Raw genomic sequence first — 22,584 nt, forward strand, 5'->3', positions numbered from 1 at the left:
ATCTCATCTATTTTTTTACCTTATAATTAATCGGATATTCTGTGATGTTGCTCTGATGAAGATTTTATGATGTTTTCTCTCGATCCATCCAGGCAAATGCATTGACAGTTGCTGACCTATATAATGCGCTGATTAGAATATCAGATTTATTTACTTTCATTGGTTATCAGAAATATCAAGATAGTTGCAATAATCTTATTATACAGCTGTAGAATCCTGTTTAATACTGAAAAAAAAATCTTATACTAAGGGATCGTGATACATTAAGACTAAAGAGTAACGTATTATGGGTATTCGAGGAACATGAAAATAGATTGCCTAACTGAGATACAGTAAATCTAACGGATTATTAAATATACTGAATAAATAGGGCGGAGGTAATATCTAATCCTTAAAAAAAGAAAATCAGGTCGCCAATAAAAAATAAATCTTGCTCAAGTAATGATCGACTCTCCAAAAAGGGCTTCTCAAATTTTATTTTTGATTTTTCTAAATTTATTTATTTAATTATTTCAATTGTAATTTACGATCACGAAAGCGTGAATCGAAGCGCACGTGCTCGAACCGCACTAGTCAATTATCACGGGTTAAGTATTTCAACTGGTGGATTGTTTAAAAAACGTGATTTTTATTTAATTATAATAATTGTGCTTGAACTGAACGAACGATCATTTATCATATTTTATTTGGTTACTCGTACTTTGCCTTTTTTTTATGCAAATATTTAATTACGTTTTGGTCGATTATTACAAGTGATTTATATCGGCACAAAATCATAACGATTTAAATTTTAACGTAAGTTTTGTTAAGAAGTTTAAAACTCTTTTAGTACGGTTAAAACAGTTAATTAATTTAATTATATCCTGGTCAGTTAGATGTAGAGACAACTGAGCTATTACGCATTCGAATTTAAAAGCATATAACAGATTCCTTAGTTTTGCCAGAGTAAGCTAAGCGTGAAGAGCGCTGGTCAAAATTATAATCTACCGTAAAATACAATACGACTTTTCATTATTTGTCTACATGATCGGTGGCGGCTCGCGAATAGGCAGTGGAACTGCAGCATCTCCTATTTCCACTTGATATTACCTATAAAATTTAATATAATGAATAATTTTTTCTGTAATTCTTTCTTTATACTTGTACAATATATAATCCTTAAGGCTAATATCAGTAGCCATCCCTCAGTTTATGAAAAAGACACAAAAATCTTTGTACGGAACTGTGCGCTTCACAGTTCCAGAGGGTGGTGTTTGGTTGTTGTGCGCATGCGGACACAGGAAGCTGTACGCGAGGTTGCGAGGGAGAGAGAACACTGTCGATCCCGCAGTGCCAACTCTGGCGTGCTGGTGGAAGGTAGTTTTTTTTTACAACGCGTGTGTATGAAACGTTCCTTGTTCGTTCCCTTTTCTAGTTGAAATATGAAAGCGGTTTAGTTTTTTTTTCAGTAGTGTTCAGAAGATGGCGGAAAGCACGGGCTCTTTGATTGCCAAATCTGTCAAAAAACACACTGGAAGGGCGAAAGAGAAGGTAATCAGTAAAAACTAATAATGTATTTGTTTGTGTGTATATAGAAATTTAATTAAGCACCGTTGAACTATAGTGTATTTAAGCGAACATTTTTTTAAAGTTATATAATAATACTAAAAAATATTATCTGTCTTGACATTTTATTATTTATTCGGTTAAACCGAATACGGTTTAATATGTTATACCGATAGAACATATAACATATACCGACAGAAAAACCGTATAACATATTCTTGAATGTAATAAAGTGTAGAATTAGATTATTATCCTGCTTCCAGCTATTCTATTCGATTCGTTTTTTCGATTCTTTTATTTTACAGAAAGCTTTAACCGTGGCTTTAAAAAGGCCCAGAAAAAAGTTTCTGCAGCAGCACCCCATTAATTTTAGCTACGGGCCAAATCTCAGGATGGTCGACCTAAGACTGCACAATACTACACTTCATTTACATTCAATATGTTTCCTACTCATTCATTCTCTGACGTTTAACCTTACGGTGGTTCCGGAGGCTAAACAGACAAAGAAAGCTACGAGCCGCCACTGTACGTGACATGTTGTATATATATATATATATATATATATATATATATATATATATATATATGTATGTGTGTGTGTGTGCATGCGCGCGCGTGTGTGAGCAGTACCATAAAAGTAGTTGTAGACGACATGAAATTAATTATAAGGTACTCTAGAAATATAAACAAATTTATACTTAATGGTGATTTATTGTTAATGAATTGAGGTTTATTTTCAGCGTTAAAGTTTTTGAAGTTAATTTTTAAGTTATATTCTTTGGATCCCGCTTGACTCTGTAGCTCCTGAAGAGCAACCTCATATAATATTTTTAGTAACAAACCCCGCTTGAAAAACAGATAAAATATCAGAAATTATAAAAATTTCTAGATCGGGTCCCATTTGACCAAGTTATTTAAATAAAAAAAACTTTTATATCGTCTACATTAATTCAAAAAAGATAAAGTTAGATTTTCAATCTTTTAAAAATTCAAGTTTAAAAAAGCTAATTAAAGTACGGGTCACGTTCAGCCCTATTGATTTTGGATTGTTTTTTTACTAGACCGATTATTTACTTCAATGAGTCAACTCGATTTGGTAAATGTTATTCAATAAAGCCAAACAAAGAAAATTTTTACTAAAACGAAAGCACGATCTATGATCTACTCTTATTCGGTAAGGTAAAATATCAGGCCAAAGCTGGGATATATGTGTAGCCAAATGTCTAGTTTTTTGTTACGAATTTTTGAGATATCGGGCAAAAACTGAAATAATGTTAAATATCTCCTCACCTATAAATCGATCGACTTGAAAGTTGCTTTTTAAATAACTTAATAAGATTTTCACCTTACAAAACCTGAATTTTCTACTAACACCGTATTAAAAAAAAGCTGCATGACTTTCCCGGCTACGCCGATTAAGTCATAATTTCCAGAATAGGATTTAAGCATCAAAATTCCTAATCTCGAATAAAAACGCTTTTCATTTTAGAAGCTTCCTTGCTCTGTGAAGAAAATTTAGGTAAAGTTTATTTATAAATGAGCGATCCCTTAGAGAAAGATTAATTTAAAAGAGAATCGTTTAAAAATATTGAAAAAATAACGTACCACTTTTCTGAAAGTAATGAAAAGAATTGGTTTTCATTTTGGGTCATTTTACAATGTAGGTGCCAACTTACTTTAATTTTAATAGCTCATTATATGATGAAAAAAAAATTAGTATTAAAAATCATAAAAGTTAGAGCCGTAAAACAGAAATATTTTTTAAATGTGGAGGAAAAGTTTTTCTAAAAGTATTCATAAACAGGTTAAACTTAATAAATTTGATTAATTAACCCCCTTCAATAGAAACTAAAATATGAAAAAGAAAATTCTCCAAAAACTTTTCCGCATTTAAAGTCAGGGATCTATAATTAAAAAAAAAAAAAAAAAAATGTTGGACTTAGCTCTATATATGAAATTTAAAATTTCCAAACATTTTTGAAAAATGTTTAAACTGAAGGGAGGTAGAGGAAAAAAAAACATATAATCCAATTTTAAGAGGTGGGGATTGATTTTTTGAAGAAAAAAAAGGTTTTTTTATTATTTATATATGCATTGTAAGTAGTTTTCTGTAAAATGCTTCTGAAGAAAATCGAAACCGGTTATTCTGCGATATCTCCCCAACCCTTTAAAGAATCTTGAAAAAGAACTAAGATGATCAATGCCCTTATATAGCCCCGTTGTAGCGTATTCCTGCTAGCCTATGAAGCGTTAGCACCGAAAGGACTTCAGCGGACGGTCTGAACGGGAATTACGTCGGGAGGACAGGCTTCATAAGCCTAGCCTTCCGCGGTCGGCCCATGAAATGGGTTCGATAACGCTGGTTCAACAACGGATTGGAATGCAATTAAATCCGTCCTTGAAATCCAAAATACAAAATAACACAAAAATTGAAAAATTAGACCCGTCATATAAAATAAACCCTTAAAAACACGCCCGATAGAATCATCCAGCAGCGGGACACTGTCCAGGTTCTGCGATCTGTAGGGAGAATTATAAACTCCCGCCAACTTTGCATTCCATTCCATTCCCTCATATATAGAGATATTTGAAGAGATCGGTTAGGTCAGTCCTGAGACGTAAGGCTAAAAGCAGTATGATACGCAAGTGTTATTGTCTTGATGAACTAATTGGACCCTAATATTTAAGAATTTCAAAAAGAACCGGTTTTATATTTTTGACATGAACACCACCACACACACAGTCTCTTGAATTACGAGAGGTTATCTCTAAAGAAAAGACCGTTTCATTCTAATAACATTTATTCTGAAAACTTTATAAATATTTTTTATTTCTCTTAAACTACATATCTTATACTACTTCTCTATATAATCGCCATATGAATTAAGACATTTATCGTAGCGATACACCAGTTTCAATACACCCTCATTGTATTCTTCTGCCGCCAGTCCAGTTAGCCACTGATTAACAGCATTTTTAAGCTCATCGTCACCCGCGAATCGCTTACCGCTCAAAAATTCTTTCAATTTACCAAACAAATGGTAATCAGAAGCAGCTAAGTCCGAACTATATGGTGGGTGATCGTAAATTTCCCATCCAAATGTTCTCAGTAAATCACGTGTCGGATCCGCAACATGTGGACGTGCATTATTGTGCAGCAGGACGGCGCCGTCGGTCAGCCGCCCACGACGCCGATTTTGAATGGGGCGCCGTAACTTACGTATAGTTTTGCAGTAGGCTTCTACATTATAGTCGTTCTACACGGCATGAGATCGATCAGCAAGATGCCAAAACGATCCCAAAAGACTGTGGCCATCAGTTTGCGTCCAAATGTCTGTGGCTTGACCTTTGTCCGTCTGGTTGGTGATTGAGGATGACGACATTCATTTGACTGCCGTTTTCTATCTGGCGTGTAATACGAAATCCATGTTTCATCGCCGGTAACGATCGAATTAAGGAACTCATCGCCTTTTTTTGTATAGCGCATCAAAAATTCCAAGGCAGATACCATTCGGATTTTGTTTGTGACGATCCGTTAAGATGTGCACAAACCTTTCTGAAGCCTAAACGGTCATGAATAATGCGACCGATAACAACTCTTGAAACATTAGGAAAAAGAAGGGCCAGGTCGGAAATCGTTGAGCGACGATCTTTTCTTATTTCATCATCGACGCGTTTCATCAAGTCCTCGGTGATTATCGAGGACCTTCCCGAACATTCGTCATCGTGCACATTAATTCTGTTATTTCTAAATCTTTCACACCATTTTCGGACGTTCTTTCGCTCATTACATTATCACTGTACACAGCAACCGACTGCCTATGAATTTCAGCCGGCTTAAAGTTCTGATGGTTTAAAAAACGTATGACAACGTATTTCACAGTCGGCGGCAACATCGATTTTCCTATTCGTTTTATAACGTAATAATTCGCACGCAATAAAAGATACTAAAACGCGACAACTTACGGACTACAATGCAGCGTGTACATTACTACCGTGACCATGAACGACACAGGTTCGCCAAGCTTAAGGAAAGAAATTTCTGGCGGGTTTTACTTTAGAGATATCCCTCGTAGTAATTCTAACTAAATTCAGGATTGTGAAACCTTCCCCTTCCCTTTTTAAATTTTGTCCAAAATTTAACGCTACATAAATAGAATATTTTTTTAATATATTTTTTTAAATTAACGCGTCTCTTAGGGCGTCTCATCAACATTTGCAAACGCCGAAACCCAAAACTTTGCCAATCGCTATATTTTCCCGTTAGAACTAACGTTGCTGCAGTAGCAATAAAGTTATAACTGGGGATGTAAAGATTGCGGAAGGTTCGCTACTTGGTTGAAAACAATTCTTTTGTTGTTAAGTGTAAAGTATATTAAAAACAGCAATTACACTATTTGGAAAGACATTTTTTTTCAAATTCGGCCACCAAATCGTGCTCAAATTTAAGTGCGAGACTCAAACTTTAATAACAAAATAACTTTTATTAAGCAAAGATGACCGTATAAATAAATTAATCTATAATTTTTCGAAAACCATAAATTGTTTCCTTGCGTGAAACAGATAACCTAGAATTTTCAAAAATTATGTTATAATTTGAAATAAAAGTACCGTTAAACTGCCTACTGTTATATTTATGAAATATAACACGAAAATCTTTCCATAGGTATTTTATAAACTTCTTCGGTGACAACGTTATAAGTACGATCTTCGGTATAGATAAAATTATTAAAGAAAAATCTACCGAAAAAGAACTTTTAAATATATATTTGTAAAGGAAGGATATTTTAAAAATAAGAAAGCGAGCCTTGTAATTTCTTTATACGTTATTTTCATGTAATAATTACACTCTATTTTCATATTAATATTGAAAACAAAAAAGAAAAATGTAGGTCATCGCGTCGAATCTAAATGTGTAGACGTAAACGCGAGTGAACATTCGCTTTTGAAAATAGATTACGCTTCTTTATTTAAATAGTTTTTCTGCCTGGCAGATGTTATGTTCATATCTGGAACAATTTTAACGGTAACAAATTTTGAATTGTGTTTGAATTGTTTTTCGGCTGTTTCACAATAAACTATATAATTTTATGATCGACCCGTACATATTTTTGGAAGTTTTGCGAACCAAGTGAATAGCGCAGTGGCTCTGACGCATTTAAGTTATACATTATTCGCTGAAGCGTACAATTATGATCTTTAGTTACAAAAAAATAAAATAATTTTAATAATATATAACGATGAGATGAAATAACGGATACAGTGCTAAAGTACGGCAATCTTTAAATAATTTTTCAACATTAAAACACTACCTTGAAGCAATTTGATAGATTAAATTTAGACCGCCCCAGGGGATATCAAACATATTAAATGGAAAGTGGAGGGTTGTGTCATTATTTTAAAAATAACAAATTTTTAAAAGGTAAAAAATTTGACTAGAGACTTTTTGCTCAGACGCTAACCAAAATGGCGACCGTTTAAAGATATTCGCGGCTAATTTCAAAAGTGGTTTACACTTTCTTATTCGATAGTAGTTTACTAAAAAAAAAAAATTAGCACGTACTTCTAAATGATATATACATATATTTTGTAATGAGATCACTACTGTGGATGTAGTGTAGGCCACTTATGAAACTAACTGTAAAGAATATTAACTGGCCGCCCTTTTGGTTTCGTTAGTCACCCGAAAAACACAGCGCTGCAGAACGAGTGGCTGGAAACTAAATAAAACTATTGTACGCTTGCGCGACTATAATCGTGACGGTTAGGATATTTACTTAAGTTTATCTGCTCTACCTCTGCGCACGCGCCGTTTCATTTTATTTAGTTCTATCGCTCATTTAGTAACGGTAGTTTACGCTTAACATTTTACCGATTCCAATGCACGAGATCCCCTATACAGTTATGTAGAAATCAGTGTCCAAAAACAAGAGGACTGAATAGGATCGATAATTAAAATATCGATTTTTTAAACTTCAAGATTGAAGATCCAACTACATAGAGTGTTAATGTAGAGGACTCGACTTTAAAAAAAAAAAATCTGACGTGGACACCACGTGACTTCCTTGTACACCTATACATTATTTTAAAATGAAAAGTACATAAAATTACATTTTATTAATAACTTCTGATATTTTTTTTTATCGTTATTATTTATTGTAAAAGTTTTTTTTTCAATCGGAGGTTAATAATTATTAATAAATCAATATAATTAAATTACAAAAAAGTTAAAAAAAAAAGGATGAAGTCTGATTCGAACCGATGTGCCTTCCTTCCCCTTATAGATCCAAATATTTCATTAATTGAAATTCAATTAGCTATAACTCAGGAACCGATGAAAATAAGTACCGCTTTTGATATGTCGATGAAAACCTCTCGATGAGGAGTTATTTCTGCAGTTTATAAAAAGCCCAAAATACATTTTTTTTGTTGGATTTTGGGCTTTTTTGGACGCTTTTGGTCCAGTCGATTGTAATCAAAAGTGGAGGTGCACAACTAGATGTTACAACAGCCCTAAATCCAAAACGTCAACATTCTACGGCTAATCGTTTTTGAGTTATGGGAGATACATACGTACGACGTCACGCCGAAACTAGTCAGAATGGATTCAGGGATGATAAAAATGGATATATCCGTTGAAATCTGAAAACCGAAATTTTTCGCGATCACAATACTTCCTTTACTTCCCACAAGGATGTAAAAAGGGTCCCATGGGTCCCGACTGAAGAATTTTAATAAATTTAAAAATTTTTTTATAACTGATACTTTATATATTTTTCAAGTTGTTTCTGTCGTTATAAAAATACGATCTAATTTAAACGATAAAAACATTTCGATCAAGGTCAACTGAGACTTAAATTTTTATTAAGAATTTTGATTTTGTTTATCAATTATACTTTTATACTGCATAATTTATAAAATAAAATAATCGATCGGTCAAAGGGTCAAATCAGATCGAAATGTTTTTACCGGAAATTTATGATCTTTTTCGTAATTGTAGTTTAAAAATTAAATCTTTAATTTTTAAAAACCTTGTGGTATATTTGAAATAAATATTTGTCTAGGGCCAAGCCGGGAAATATCTGTATACCTTTGCAGGTTTTAGGATTTTGATAGGGTTAGGACATTTAATCCTGTAAAGGTAGACAAAATTTGGAACGTATAAAACAGAGAAGTCTAACAGAGGATATAGGAGGTAAATATGTTAAGGTTGAAGGTCAGCAACAAACAGAAAGGAATTGGAAATAGCATCAAACCGGTCGATAAACATGTGACTGAAAAAAAACCTCAATTATTTAAAATTTTAGATTAGGGCAGTAAAATGCTTGGACTAAAAATTTAATAACGTTACATCCTCGTGTTTATTAAAAAAACGAAAACAATAAATAATTTATATACAAAAATATAACATCTAAAAATAATAATATGTGAGCAAACACAATCATATTTCGTATTACCACGCGATAAAGAATTATGGCCAACAAACTGTCATTCATTAATAAATTTTCTGAATAACAGTATCAAACATTTTTTTCCCTTTTTTTAGTTTTTTTTTGTACAAAATTGTCATCAATTATTATTTAAAAAAAAAAAAATGTAAAGAAACCATTTTTCATTGTATCGAACAAATTTAGACTATAAATAAAGTCACTTTAAACAAAAAAGACTCGACTATTTAAAATTATAACATTAGAGATATTAAAAATGCCTATACTGTTATTAATAATAGTCGACTTCCATAGTTGAATGTTAAAATTTATGCTTATCATCTGGAATATCTTACGCCGGTCAAGTTTTGATTTTTACTTCCATGTACAAAATAAAGGAAGTATGTAATCGCGAAAAATTACGTTTTTCAGATTTCAACGAAATATCCCTTTTGACCACCCCTGAATCCAGTTTAACTAGTTTCGGCGTGACGTCTGTACGTATGTATCTCCCATAACTCAAAAACGATTAGCCGTAGGATGTTGAAATTTTGAATTAAGGACTCTTGTAATATTTAGTTGTGCACTGCCCCTTTTTATTGTAATCGACTGAACCAAACGACACAAAAAAGCCCAAAATCAAAATAATTTGGATTTGGACTTTTCCTTAACTTCAGTTATGCTATACTGACAGCTTTTCAACGATATACAAACGTAGTACTTATTTTCATCGGTTCCAGAGTTATAACCAAATAAAATTTTAATTAATGAAATGTTTGGATCTTACAAGGGGAAAGCACATCGGTTCGAATCTGACTTCATACGTATATTCTTTTTTTAACTTTTTTTAAATTTAAATATTGATTTATTAATAATTATTAACTTCTGATTCTAAAACTTTTTACGATAAATAATAATTCAATAATAATAAAAAATATCAGAAGTTATTAATGAAACAGAATTTTATGTTCTTTTCATTTAAAAAAAAAAAATGTGTATATGTAATTTAATGGGGGTAAAAGGAAGTCATGGGGTATCCACATCAGATTTTTTCACGCGATAAAAAAAGTCCTTATCAAATATAAATGCATAGCTGACACTTAAATCCGCCTATGTTTTTAGCTTTTAGTGTGTAAGCTTAAGTTATACGTCAACTTTGATGCTCAAGTTATATGTTGGATTAACGAGTAAAAAAAGTCTTTGAACTTTAACCTTTTTTTACGTAATACATATTTATACGTAACACTTTTTTGTCTCGATTCAAAACAAAATTGTTAATTTAATTTCTCGCTTCTTATTTTAATTTTTTTCATTCGTTTGGTCCTGGTATCCTTCTTCGATAGAAAGATTCAAAAAAAAAAATTAACGTGGGAAAAAATGGATTTTTTTTTTTTTAAACGTTTTCGTATAAAAAAAAATATAATCGGTTAGTGAAAATATTCCTTAGTTTCTATATAAATAATCAAGTATAATTTGAGGTTTAAAATTTTATTACGTAAAACTACTTCAAATTTACAGTTTAATGAGAAATACTTCTTTCAATGATATTCGTAATTCAAAAACTGAATAAAATTTGGAATGATATATAAATTTCATTCGCGGACATTTATACCACCTTTCTTTCAGAACGCAATTTGGTCAGAGGTTCAACAATCGATTACTAAAAATATTAATCGGCATTTTATAAAAATTACAAAAATTTTCTGATGTATTGTTACGGTTATAGAATTAACTATTAACATAAAAAAATAACAAAATAAATTATAAAAATTGATGCGGGCACCACATGACTTCTTTGCGACACCTATTAAATTACATATACACATTTTTTTTAAATGAAAAGAACAAAATTTTATTTCATTAATAATTTTGGATATTTTTTCATCTTTTTTTTTAATTGTTATTATTGAATTATTGTAAACATGTTTTATTGTACAAATTTTTTTACAATCACAGGTTAATAATTATTAATAAATCAATATATTTAAATTAAAAAAAAAGGAGATGAAGTCTGATTCGAACCGATGTGCTTTCCGTTGTAAAATACAAATATTACATTAATTAAAATTTAATTTGGCTACACCACTGGAACCATAAGTACCGTACCGTTGAGAAGAACTCGACGAGGGCTTATTACTGCGGTTAAAAAAAGTCCAAAATCCAAATGTTTTGAATTTTGGGCGTTTTTGGACGCGTTTGATCCAGTCGATTGAAATCAAAAGGAAATGTGCACAACTAGATATTACAATAATCAATCCTTAATCCAAAATTTCAATATTCTACGGCTAATCGTTTTTGAGTTATGCGAGACACATACGTCACGCCGAAACTTGTCAAAATGGATTCAGGGGTGGTCAAAATGGATATTTCCGAAAAATCTTAAAATCGAAATTTTTCGCGATCGCAATACTTCCTTTACTTCGCACAAGGAAGTAAAATTGGAAGTAAAGTACCGATACAACATTCATCGATTGTGGTGGTGTCTCGTAAAAAACGAAGTAACAATCGTTAGTTCATTTATTCTTCTGCAGGGTATAATATCATTGTAGTATATATAACGAATGCTGTTCGAGATTTCTTTATTTACACATGCGCGCGCACGCGCACTCACACACACACAGAGGAGAGGGAGAGAGTCGAATCCCCATATAACGAACCTCTATATTACGAAAACCTGGATTTTACAAATTTTTTTACTACAGTGTGACATTTTAATAAAACTAGGAATATATTTACCGATATTTAACGTATTCATACCTCTGTATAACGAAATGGTGACCTACTAACATAATAAAGTTTGTAGTAACATACTGTAATTTTTACGAAATGTTTTTTTACAAATAATGATATTAAATTTAGTATTTTGGACATCTCTGTTAGTTTAAGGTAGTTAGTTATACTTTTGATTTCTAAATCGTACCTGCATACAAACAAAAAGTATTCTTGACGACATTCAGGAATGACAGGTCATTTTTATCGAACCGGTAAAGAGAAAATTCCCAAGATTTTTAATAACCCGTTAACAATATAGATCTAACAAAAAATTTAAACACGTTGTTCTGCAGTTACAGTCAGCCTGTACATTAAAGAAGCGGAATTTTCCGAAATCCATTAAGTAACGCAGAACTCTAAAATACCTGTGCAAACTTTTATTTATTTATCTAAACGAGACATTTATCTACAATACGTAGACATAACAAATAAAATTCTTAGAAAACATTTAACACATACTCCCTCTATTGTTCATCGCATACATACAGCTCAGCAATGATTTTTCTTGGGATTAAGTCAGTTGGACTCTGTCTTTGGATTACGTTACTTGCTTTATACTGTACTTTGCTGTGGTGCTTCTTTAGTGTGCCGTATACAATATCAAAACAAAACTTTTGTGTTTCGAAAAAAATTAGCGTTAGTCACGAAGTTGACCTCTATTTAATGAATTTCCCCCTCGGAATCTTCAATTTCGTTATATAGAGATTCGAATGTGTGTGTGTGTCTTTGAGTTTAATATGTAGTTTGATAGAAACATTTAAAAAACAAAAAATACAACTGAAGATGTGGGTGCCACGAAAGCGCTATTGTAAAGGTTATGAAAAAATAAGGTGTCATCTTATTTATTTTTTATTTTTGTACTTAGGTGGATCAAATTGGATTATATATAAAATATATAATAATATAGAGGGATATGGATCTTGAAAAGTTTGAATTTAGAAAAATTATCATATACATATATATATATATATATATATATATATATATATATATATATATATAAACGTAGAAAACTGAAAAAGCTTGGCACTGTCAAATTACCGCTTGTTTCAGACTCTAAAGGACTCCCTTAACAGTATAAACTTATGTTCAAAAGAGGCCTGTGAAAATCATTTATCACAACTTTTCGTCCATAAAACACAGACGTTCTACAAAAAAGGTAGTCGATCAAAACTGCACATTTTTTATTCAATAATAAATTCATTTGAAAAATAAAAAAACCGTTTTATTTTTGCATTAAAATGTGAAGAATCTTTTCCCCAGTCCTGCATGTATAGGTACATACAAATACTTTCAATCGTATTAAGTTTGGTTCATTTCTTTTCTAACTGCAGTCAATTTCAGATAGCGTTTTAGAAACGATCAATAATCCTGAAGATCTTCCCTCGTACATGAAAATCGCATTATATAAAAAAAATTAATATTTGAAGAATTTTATATACGGGTATATTAATATCGTGACATATATTCATCAAAAACAGAAAACCGATTGAAAATCTAAACAAAGAGTAAATTTAAAATAAAATAGTTTATTTTGGCAATCCAGATTCTCGTTTGAGCATTTTATATAAAATTCGCACGTGTCTAAACATATAAATAAATAATATGTTGTGCTTTTCTTTATGTGAAATTAGAACGGTGTTTTATCAATAGCCGTTATTTATTGTAAGTAAAAATATAGCAGTTTCAATACCTAGGTTAGATCTTATAATAAAAACAGTAACGACTCGCTATATGCACTGTGGAACTGCAGCACTCCTATTTCCATTTGATACTGTCGATAACGATTAATATAACGAGTCTTTTCTTTAATTCTTTCTTAGTCCTTAAATTTAATGGCTAATGGCTGCAGGATGGCTAATGAGCCATCCCGCAAAAATCTTTGTATGGCACCTTTGTACAGCGGCATGGTGTTTGGCTGTTGTGCGCATGCTCACATAGGAAGCTGCACACGAGGCTTTGAGGGAGAGAGAGCACTGTCGCTACCGCAGTGCCAACCCTGGCATACTGGTGGAAGGTAATTTTTTTTTATTCCGCGTGTGTATGAAACGTTCCTTGTTCGTTCCCTTTTCTACTTAACACGAAAGCGGTTTAGTTGTTTTTTCAGTAACGATTAAAAGACGGCGGAAAAGGGTCTTTGGTTGCCAAATCTGTCAAAAAACACGCTGGAACGGCGAAAGAGAAGGTAATTAGTAAAAATTAATTACGTATTTCTTTGTGTGTACATAGAAATTTAAATTAAGCACCGTTGAACTATAGTGTTTTTAAGCGGACATTTTATTAAGTTATTACCTAATAAATATTACCTGCATTGACATTTTATTACTTATTCGATTAAACCGAATACTGTTTTTAAGCACAATGAGCTTAAAATCCGTGTACCGTATTCTTGAATATGATAGTGTAGAATTAGATTATTATCCTCCTTCCAGCTATTCAATTCGATTAATTTTTTCCGGTTCTTTTATTTATCAGAAACATTTAACCACGGCCTTAAAAGGCCCAGAAAAAATCCTTTTTTGGGAAAGAAAAATTTTCCCAGAGGGAAAGGCCCACAGAAAAATCTTTTTAAAAACAGGATAACCATTCTGAAGAATAACAAGCGCGTCGCATATACGGCTTAGGAGTAAAGTAGTTGTCATTGCCAGCTTCGATTATACATTTGTACATCTTCAAATGCTGATGATATTCAGCAATAAAACCGATACCTTCACTCTGTTCCTCCTTCCCGATCGGGATTGAATATACAGAGTTTCTCACGAAGAAATGAAAAAATTTCAGGATACGTTTCAAAAGTGAAAAATACAGAAAAAGATATTAACATATTTAATTAATCCTTCGTTCTCGAGTCATAGCTTGCGAAACTTTCGCCCTAATTTGTAATACAAGGGTAAAATACCCTTCATTTTAAAACGAACATACTAAAAACTTTGAAAGTTAAATTGAGGGGTAAATTTGATAGTTTCAAATAGTTTTTGACCAGAAAAACCGAATAAAAAAAGTTCCTGAAATGAATCTAGTAATTTTTGAGAAAATTGTTGTAAAAAAAAAAATGTTAGGTTCGATGTACAATAATTTCGTTAAGTTGTGAGTAAACAAATAAAATTTTTTAGAGAATTTAATACTGAAAAGTAAATCTATGTAACCGACTGAATATGAAGATGAGTTTAGAAAAGCCGGCATTTGTTAAAAGCAAAACAGATCGCAACGTGGCAGAAAGATCTAAAATAAGAATATTTTCAATGTTGGAAAATATATAGAAATAAAATAAGTTATTAAAAAATACATAAAATCGAGGAGAAAGCAACAAACCGCCGTCTACTCTACCTCAAATGATTTATAATTGTCACGGGTAGAATGACCGCCTGTTTACTGGTATTAAACCGTAGAACGTATTTATCTTTAAACGCTTTCCTTATTGTTTAAAATAAGGAAACGTTTAATACATAAAAAAGATATTCTAAACTAAAAATTAAAAATCGATATTTTAATATTTATTTGACGATTTATAAACCTCATTAAAAAAAGAAATTTATTAACTCCAAGTAATTTATTTTAAACGACATTTAAAAATAAAATACACTCAAGCGCGCGCTCCCACGCACAGACAAAAAGAAGTAAATACCGTATTTATGATTAACTTACTTATTTGTTGGTTATTTTAAAATCTGGCACGAGATATGTATCACGTAGATTGTTCATGTTTTAAACCGATCATCAGAGAGACGAAAAGAAGGGAGGGAGTTCTGTGTAGGAGCGTATAAAAAGAAAGAGAGAAAATGATCGTCCAAGAAAGAGTACGACGTACATAAGATGAAGAAGTTGTAAGCCGCTCAAAAATAGAATTCAATTCTTGAATTAGATCCAAGCGCCAGATTACTGTCGACGACCCTATTTTGTTTAGATAAGATTCAATTTAAATCGATTTTTATTTAAACGTAATTTAATTTAATTATCTATTATTCTATTAAATAATATTATTTTCTCGTGTTTAAACCTGTAAATCTATTATTATTGTAAAATAATTATTTATTTTCTCGTCATTTGCTCGCAATACATCTCAGAGTGCAATCATGAGGGAGTCACAAAAATTACGTTTCATCCGAGGTAGTTTATTTAAACTTTTTTATATGGATGTTTATGTTGTAGTACGTAAGTTAATAATAAAATATTAAAAAACTACACGGTTAAAGTAAAGCTCCGATTATTCGTGGTAACTAAGAAAATATTAATTTGAAAGTTTGGATAGAAATTTTTTCCGACCGATTGGAAACAGTGTATTACGTAATTCACTCTTTTTTATACGAAGGAGTCCGCTTAATTATTATGTTATTCTTACGGCTAACATATTTCTTTTGTCTGAAATTAATTATATTTGTTATACGAGTGTAATCGGTCTTTGAAGGTTTAATATCACTTGTATTTACATATTTGTACATGTTTATTACGCAATAACAAGAAAGAGATGTCAAACTACATCACTTCTCTCATTTTTCTTATTAATCAAGGTACGGGATGCATATTATTCCTAAGAATGGTTGCATCTTTTTTTTTTTTTAACTGGGTTGCCTCATGTCGGATCAGGTCGTTTGGTTATGATACCTAACAAATAACATAGATACGGTTCAAAGTTTCAGATGTTGTATACTCAAACAATATTTGATGCTAATCGTAAAATGTACCTCCCCAAAGGAGTTTTGTGTTTTTCAACGTTTTGAATTCTTTTTTGATAAAAATAGTAAAATATTGGTTGAAAATGTTATACGTATGAACGGTTAAAAAATTGTCAATGTAACAATTGACAATTTTTTAACCGAAAAATATTTATTTATTGTTAACTTTACAATCAAATTTTATTTTGTTTTATTCTACCGCCTGAAATTGTTTAAACTATTTTTTCTTATTAAATAAATTATTATTAGAATGAGAATACCTTAAATCTATTATTAGCAGGACATATAATAATTCCAATAATAAAATTCCAGAAAATTCAAATAATTTTTTATTGCTGAAAATCTAGCAATTTTAAATTATTTTTTAAACGAGGCATTGCATTAATAGGGTAAAAATAATTTTAATTGTTTTTTAAGGGGTAATTTAACACTTATTTTTGTCTATGTAACCCTAAATACTGTAATTAGAAGGTAATTTTTAACTAAGTTTAACAGGAAAAAGTACTTTAATAACAGGTTCAAATTTGTATAACTTTTTAACGATTTTAAAAAAACAAATCATTCTAAAAGTTCTTTTTTACTTCCTTTTACTAAGTATAATAAATATATATGAGATCGCGAAAAATCTCGGTTTTCAGATTTCAACGGAAATATTTATTTTGACTACCCCTGAATCCATTTTGACTAGTTTCAGCGTGACGTATGTACGTATGTGTCTCGCATAACTCAAAAACGATTTACCGTAGGATGTTGAAATTTTGGATTTAGGGCTGTTGTAATATCTAGTCGTGCACCTCTCCTTTTGATTGCGATCGACTGGACCAAAAGCGTTCAAAAAAGCCCAAAATCCCGAAACATTTGGATTTTGGACTTTTCCTTAACTGCAGTAATAAGTCCTTGTTGAAAACTTTTCAGCGATATCATAAGCGGTACTTATTTTCATCGGTTCCAGAGTAACAGCTGAATAAAATTTTAATTAATGAAATATTTATATTATATTTACATTTATATTTTGGCACGTGGGTTCAAATCCGACTTCATCCCCTTTTTTTTTAACTTTTTTTAAAATTTAAATATATTAATTTATTATTAATTATTAACCTCTGTAAAAAAATACGTATAAGTAATTTAATAGTCGTACAAGGAAGTCATGTAATGTCCACATTAATTTTTTTTGGTCTACATCAGAGTTTTTCAACCCGGGGGTCGCTGTGAAGGAAGGAGAGGGTCGTGCAATTAGCCTAAAACTTTACATGTATACAATAATGAAATCATTTTACGAGAAAAAAATCATTTATTATACATATTTTACTTGCATTTATAAGTAAACACGTAAAGAAAATAAATTGGTGAGACGGTTGCGTTTGTTTTTCATTTAAAAGTTTCTCCATACGTTAGAAACACCCAAAAGCAAATCGTTTCAATTAATAAAAGATGATCCCTATATTTAGTTTTTAGCGCAACCGTAGACGAAAACACAGCGGTAAGACGTGATCAAAGGGATTAATGTTTACAATGCTTCTGCGCCTATATTTCCATATTCACTACAACGAGCAAGCCAAATCGTATCTAAATCTGATGTGAATTATGGTTGTAACTTTTTATCGGCAGACATTTCGATGAGCCGGTCGTGAATCTCAACCGATAACTTAGCAGCTGCGACAATGTTTTTACTAAATGAATTCAGTACCCGTCCCTTCGAGAAATTCTTATCTTCCGGGAAACAGCCGACTGAATTTTTAGCTCACGTAAAAGCATCTTCATGCTATCCAAACTGTAGTGAATAATTTTTCTCAATACAATCGGAAGTGAGCGATTCGAAAGTTTTGCTTTGAAGGCGAATAACCCAGATATCAAACTTTTTAATGAAAGAATGAACTTTGCCTGTCATTAATAAAATGTATTTATCACGACCTTGTATATTCACATTTAAGTCGTTTAAATGTGAAAATACATCGGCTAAGTAAGCTACCAGCAACATATTCTGGAAAGTCGTGAGAATAGCGTTTGTTTATCCTGGAAAAGTATTATTAATTCATCTCGAAATTCCAATAACCGGGTTAAAATTTTACCCCGCGATAACTATCTTATTTCTGTGTGGAAAAAAGAGAGTTTTCTTTTCGCCCATTTCATCGCAAGTTTAGCAAGCAGCCTACTCTGTAATGATCGATTTTTAAAAAAATTAACTATTTTCACAGCTTAAAAAATAATTTTTTTGAGATTTTCCGGCATATTTTTTGTGGCAAGAGCATGTCTTTGTGAAGGAAGCAGTGCGTCCATCCCCCCATGGTATAAGACGATGTTTTAAATTTTTTCAGAAATCCTCTGTTCTTTCGTGTGCAATAAATTTTGTGCAATCTAAGTTGTAGTTTTTAATAGGTTCATAATAAATCTAATGTGGACATCACATGAGTTTCTTGTACGCCTATTAATTTACACGTAACATGTTTTTATAATCAGAGTTTAATAATTATTAATAAATCGATATATTAAATAAAAAAAAAAAAATAGATAAAGTCGGATTCGAACCGACTTCTACCTTCTTCTCCTTGTACGATCCAAATATTCCATTAATTAAAATTCTATTTGGCTATAACTCAAGAACCGATGAAAATAAGTATCATTTATATATTGAAAAGCTCTCGATGAGGGCTGATTATTGCGGTTAAGAAAAAGTACAAAATCCAAATTGTTTTTGATTTTTGGGCGCTTTTGGTCCAGTCACTTGTAATCAAAAGGGGAGGTGGTGCAGAGTATGTTACAACAGTTCTAAATCCAAAATGTTAACATTCTAAGGCTAATCGTATTTGAGTTATGCAAGATAAATACGAACGTATAGACGTCACGCCGAAACTAATCAAAATGAATTCAGGGATGGTCAAAATGGATATTTTCGTTAAAATCTGAAAACCGAAATTTTTCGCGATCACAATACTTCTTTTACTTCGAACGAGGAAGTAAAAACATCAAAAAGAAATTCTCCTGTTGCGTAGCCAGGTACTGATTTGCAAAATAACATGTCCCTCTGACAATCATAGAACTGAGAAATGTTTGCCATATCTATCGGTTCATCAAATTGAGTACTAAAAAATTCACTTGCTGAATCGGCAGCTATGTCACCGATTTGCCTCGATACTGTGTCATTAGAAACCGGAATTGTTTCCAATTTTTTGTTTTTTCTATTAAACACTGACCGTATCAATTGCAGCAGGTAATATAAGGTTATCTGCGATCGTATGCGGTTTAGATATCTAGCTACTCTTAATGCTACGAGATAAGATGGTTTAACTGTACTTTTATCGGTATAGCTTGATTTACAAATAAAAGTTAGTCGATTTGTCAAAGTATGTATGTAATTTTCTTTCGGTAAATTCTAAGGGGTTGCTTTTACGATTCGGATCTTTAGTTTCAAAGGGTCAAATTAATTTTGACGGTTTCATGCTTTTACCAGAGAGGAATTGAATGCAAACAACGCACTGTGGCTTTCAATCCGACAACGTAAAACCGTAATCTAAATTACTATCGTTGTACAATGTTGTAGTTATATCGATCGATTTACTGGATGTTGGGAATCGGTTTGCTTGGCATTTCTCCCGCCATCACCCCATTCGGTCGCCGTGAAGCGTAAGACGGAATGTCTGTGCCACAAACGGCTACTGAGCCTCGAAATAGTTTAGCGACCGGTATCGTAACATAACTACTAGAGCTTACCTAACAGCGTGAGCGGACTAAGCGCGGTGCCATACACCACCGGCTTACGTGTCCCGACCTCTCACTTGTCGTATATTTACTAAAACGGGTAGAAGCACCCTGTCAGCTACTAAAAATATATATGGCATCCGTAAATTAAAATTTACTTTGTCAAGACAGAAATTCGCTGCCGCCCCTAGGTCGTTGAATGTCAGCAAGTACCTATCCACCATATTAAAGAGCTTGGAGCTCTAATTGGCTGGTGATCAGCCGTATATCTCAAGGTTAGCTTCCCACAGCGGTGCGTTAGGAGTCTTTCACTTAAGTAAACTACTGATGTCGGTTGAACATAGCAACCGCATCAAGGAACTCCCACACGGTCCGACAATGCGGCTCACGCCACACTGACTCGCCGCTTGTGAGTGGCCAATTTTCCCCTTGACCTCTTAGTTCGAGGGTGGCCCGGTCTCTGGCCCCCCCAAGAAAACAAACGCACAAACAACGCACTGCGGCTTTCAATTCGATGACGTAAAACCATAACCTATATACTATCGTTGTACAATCTTGTATTTATATCGATCGATTCACTGGATGTAGATAGCTCACATCGTTTTTTAACAAATTTATCCATTTTGCATTAAAATCCAGTTGAAAAAAAAACAGTTACACCGTTTGACCGCACACTCAAAAACCAGAACCTCAATTATTGTTATTTTCAATAAAACTACGCTTTTAAAAATTTAAATACAGGTTGGTACCAGACGCACGTTTTGCATTCGAAGTTAAACTAACTAATCTTCTGCAATTCCTTACGTCTCTTTTATACTTCTGAGAGCACGACATGTTCAAACGCATCACATGCGCGTACATGTTCGAACATAAAGCTCTCGCAGCAAATACTTCGCAAGTAGACAAAATTACAAGGAGCACGTACACATTTTAACTAGGTTTCATTGGGTGGTGATCGGGGTGTCACGAAATATTCATTATAATTATTTTTTACTTTTTGGGGGTCATGGACCTAAAAAGGTTGAGAATCACCGGTCTAGATGTATCAGGAGGTAACTAAAACGAAATGATTTCCAAAAAGCCCAATACTTAAATTTTTAGCATAAATTTGTACTTTAATACATCTATTCTAGCTATATTCGCCGGGAAAGTAAAATTGTTCGAAACCCTCCACCCCGATATGGTGGCCATCTTGTTTTTTTATTATCCTGACTCCCTTGATAGCTAAATCAAATTTTCTGATTAAAATTGCTCAAATCAGCAGTTTTAATCAGAAACCACGATAAAAAAAACAAGATGGTAGCCATATCGGTTTAGGCCTACTTTTTGCAATAATTCTGCTGTTTGTGTCGTCGGACATTTTCGACTACGGTGTCGTTTTGTTCACAAAAAAATGCTTCATAATTTTTATAACACAATTTGATAAATCTAATAGTTCCTAAGATATTTAAGATTGAAAAATTGAAACGACCGCCATTTTGAAATCTGTCAACGAAGAGTATCCTTATCTTTTCCTTTTTAAGAATGTTAGTTTAAAATAAAGTATAAAATTTTATTTTATTTATCTCCAACCGTTCTTGAAAAATACATTTTTTCTTAAAAAACAAAGCGGACAGACAGAAAAGTATGCGTTTTCGGACCTATGTTCGCTGGACATTTTTCTTCAGTATGGCGAGTAAAATCACTTCCTAAAGTTTGGCCTCACCTTTAAAGGACATCCTGTATAAACGTACTTCCCAAAAGTAAACGAGTACTTTCCAACTTTGTTCTTTACTTGTATTAAAAAAAAAGAAGTCTTTTCATTAAAATACTAAAACGTATAAATTTACAAATTATTTTTTGTTTAATGAAGACCAGATACGACCTTTTTAAAAATTTATCCATCTATCCTTTACTGAATAATAAAATATTTATAACGTTATCAAAAATGATACGGCCGGGTCAAACTGTAAACAAGTTTTATAGCTTACTTTCAATGACAGGTATGCATTCTGTTGTTAATATATACGGCCTTTTTCAATGAAATTTAATGCATTTTGCAGTGTTGCATTTTGAAAGGTCACTTACACGTATTAATAGAAATTATATTTTATATATATATATATATATATATAATGAAGTGTATATTTAAGAAAGTAATATCTAATATCAAATTATGACACGGGAAACTAATTTTAGATTGAAATTTTTTTGTTACATAAATTATCTTATAACTGAGAGTCTAGTTGCGGTCAGTAGTTAAAAGGATTCTTATTACATGTCGCGTCATTGTTTTGTAATTTTTTTATATTTATTTCATTCAGACAAATGTTTTCTAAGTTATAGTGACATTATATGGTGAGGCTGGTAATTTAATATTCATCTAAAAAATTATATTATTAAATTTACGTACAGAAAATGTATTTAAAAAAATAATAATTACAATTAATTTAATACACCAATATTTATTGTTGATGTATAACGGACCG

General features: G+C 32.0%; 1 protein-coding gene across 4 annotated transcripts in view; it reads left to right on the forward strand.

The window, feature by feature from the left end:
* Positions 1-22,584, forward strand: part of Gbs-76A (Glycogen binding subunit 76A) — a 143,341-nt gene that overhangs the window by 74,005 nt on the left and 46,752 nt on the right. The window contains exon 2 of one of the 4 annotated variants that reach the window (XM_075369040.1): positions 1,449-1,530. The exons of 2 other annotated variants lie outside the window; for them this stretch is intronic. The gene's annotated coding sequence lies outside the window, so the exon portion shown is untranslated. Of the gene's footprint in view, positions 1-1,448; positions 1,531-15,786; positions 15,852-22,584 lie in introns of those variants that run through there. One more of the 4 variants, XM_075369042.1, reaches the window with a different exon arrangement.

Source organism: Lycorma delicatula, chromosome 6 (assembly GCF_047948215.1).
Source record: "Lycorma delicatula isolate Av1 chromosome 6, ASM4794821v1, whole genome shotgun sequence".
Taxonomy (NCBI): domain Eukaryota; kingdom Metazoa; phylum Arthropoda; class Insecta; order Hemiptera; family Fulgoridae; genus Lycorma; species Lycorma delicatula.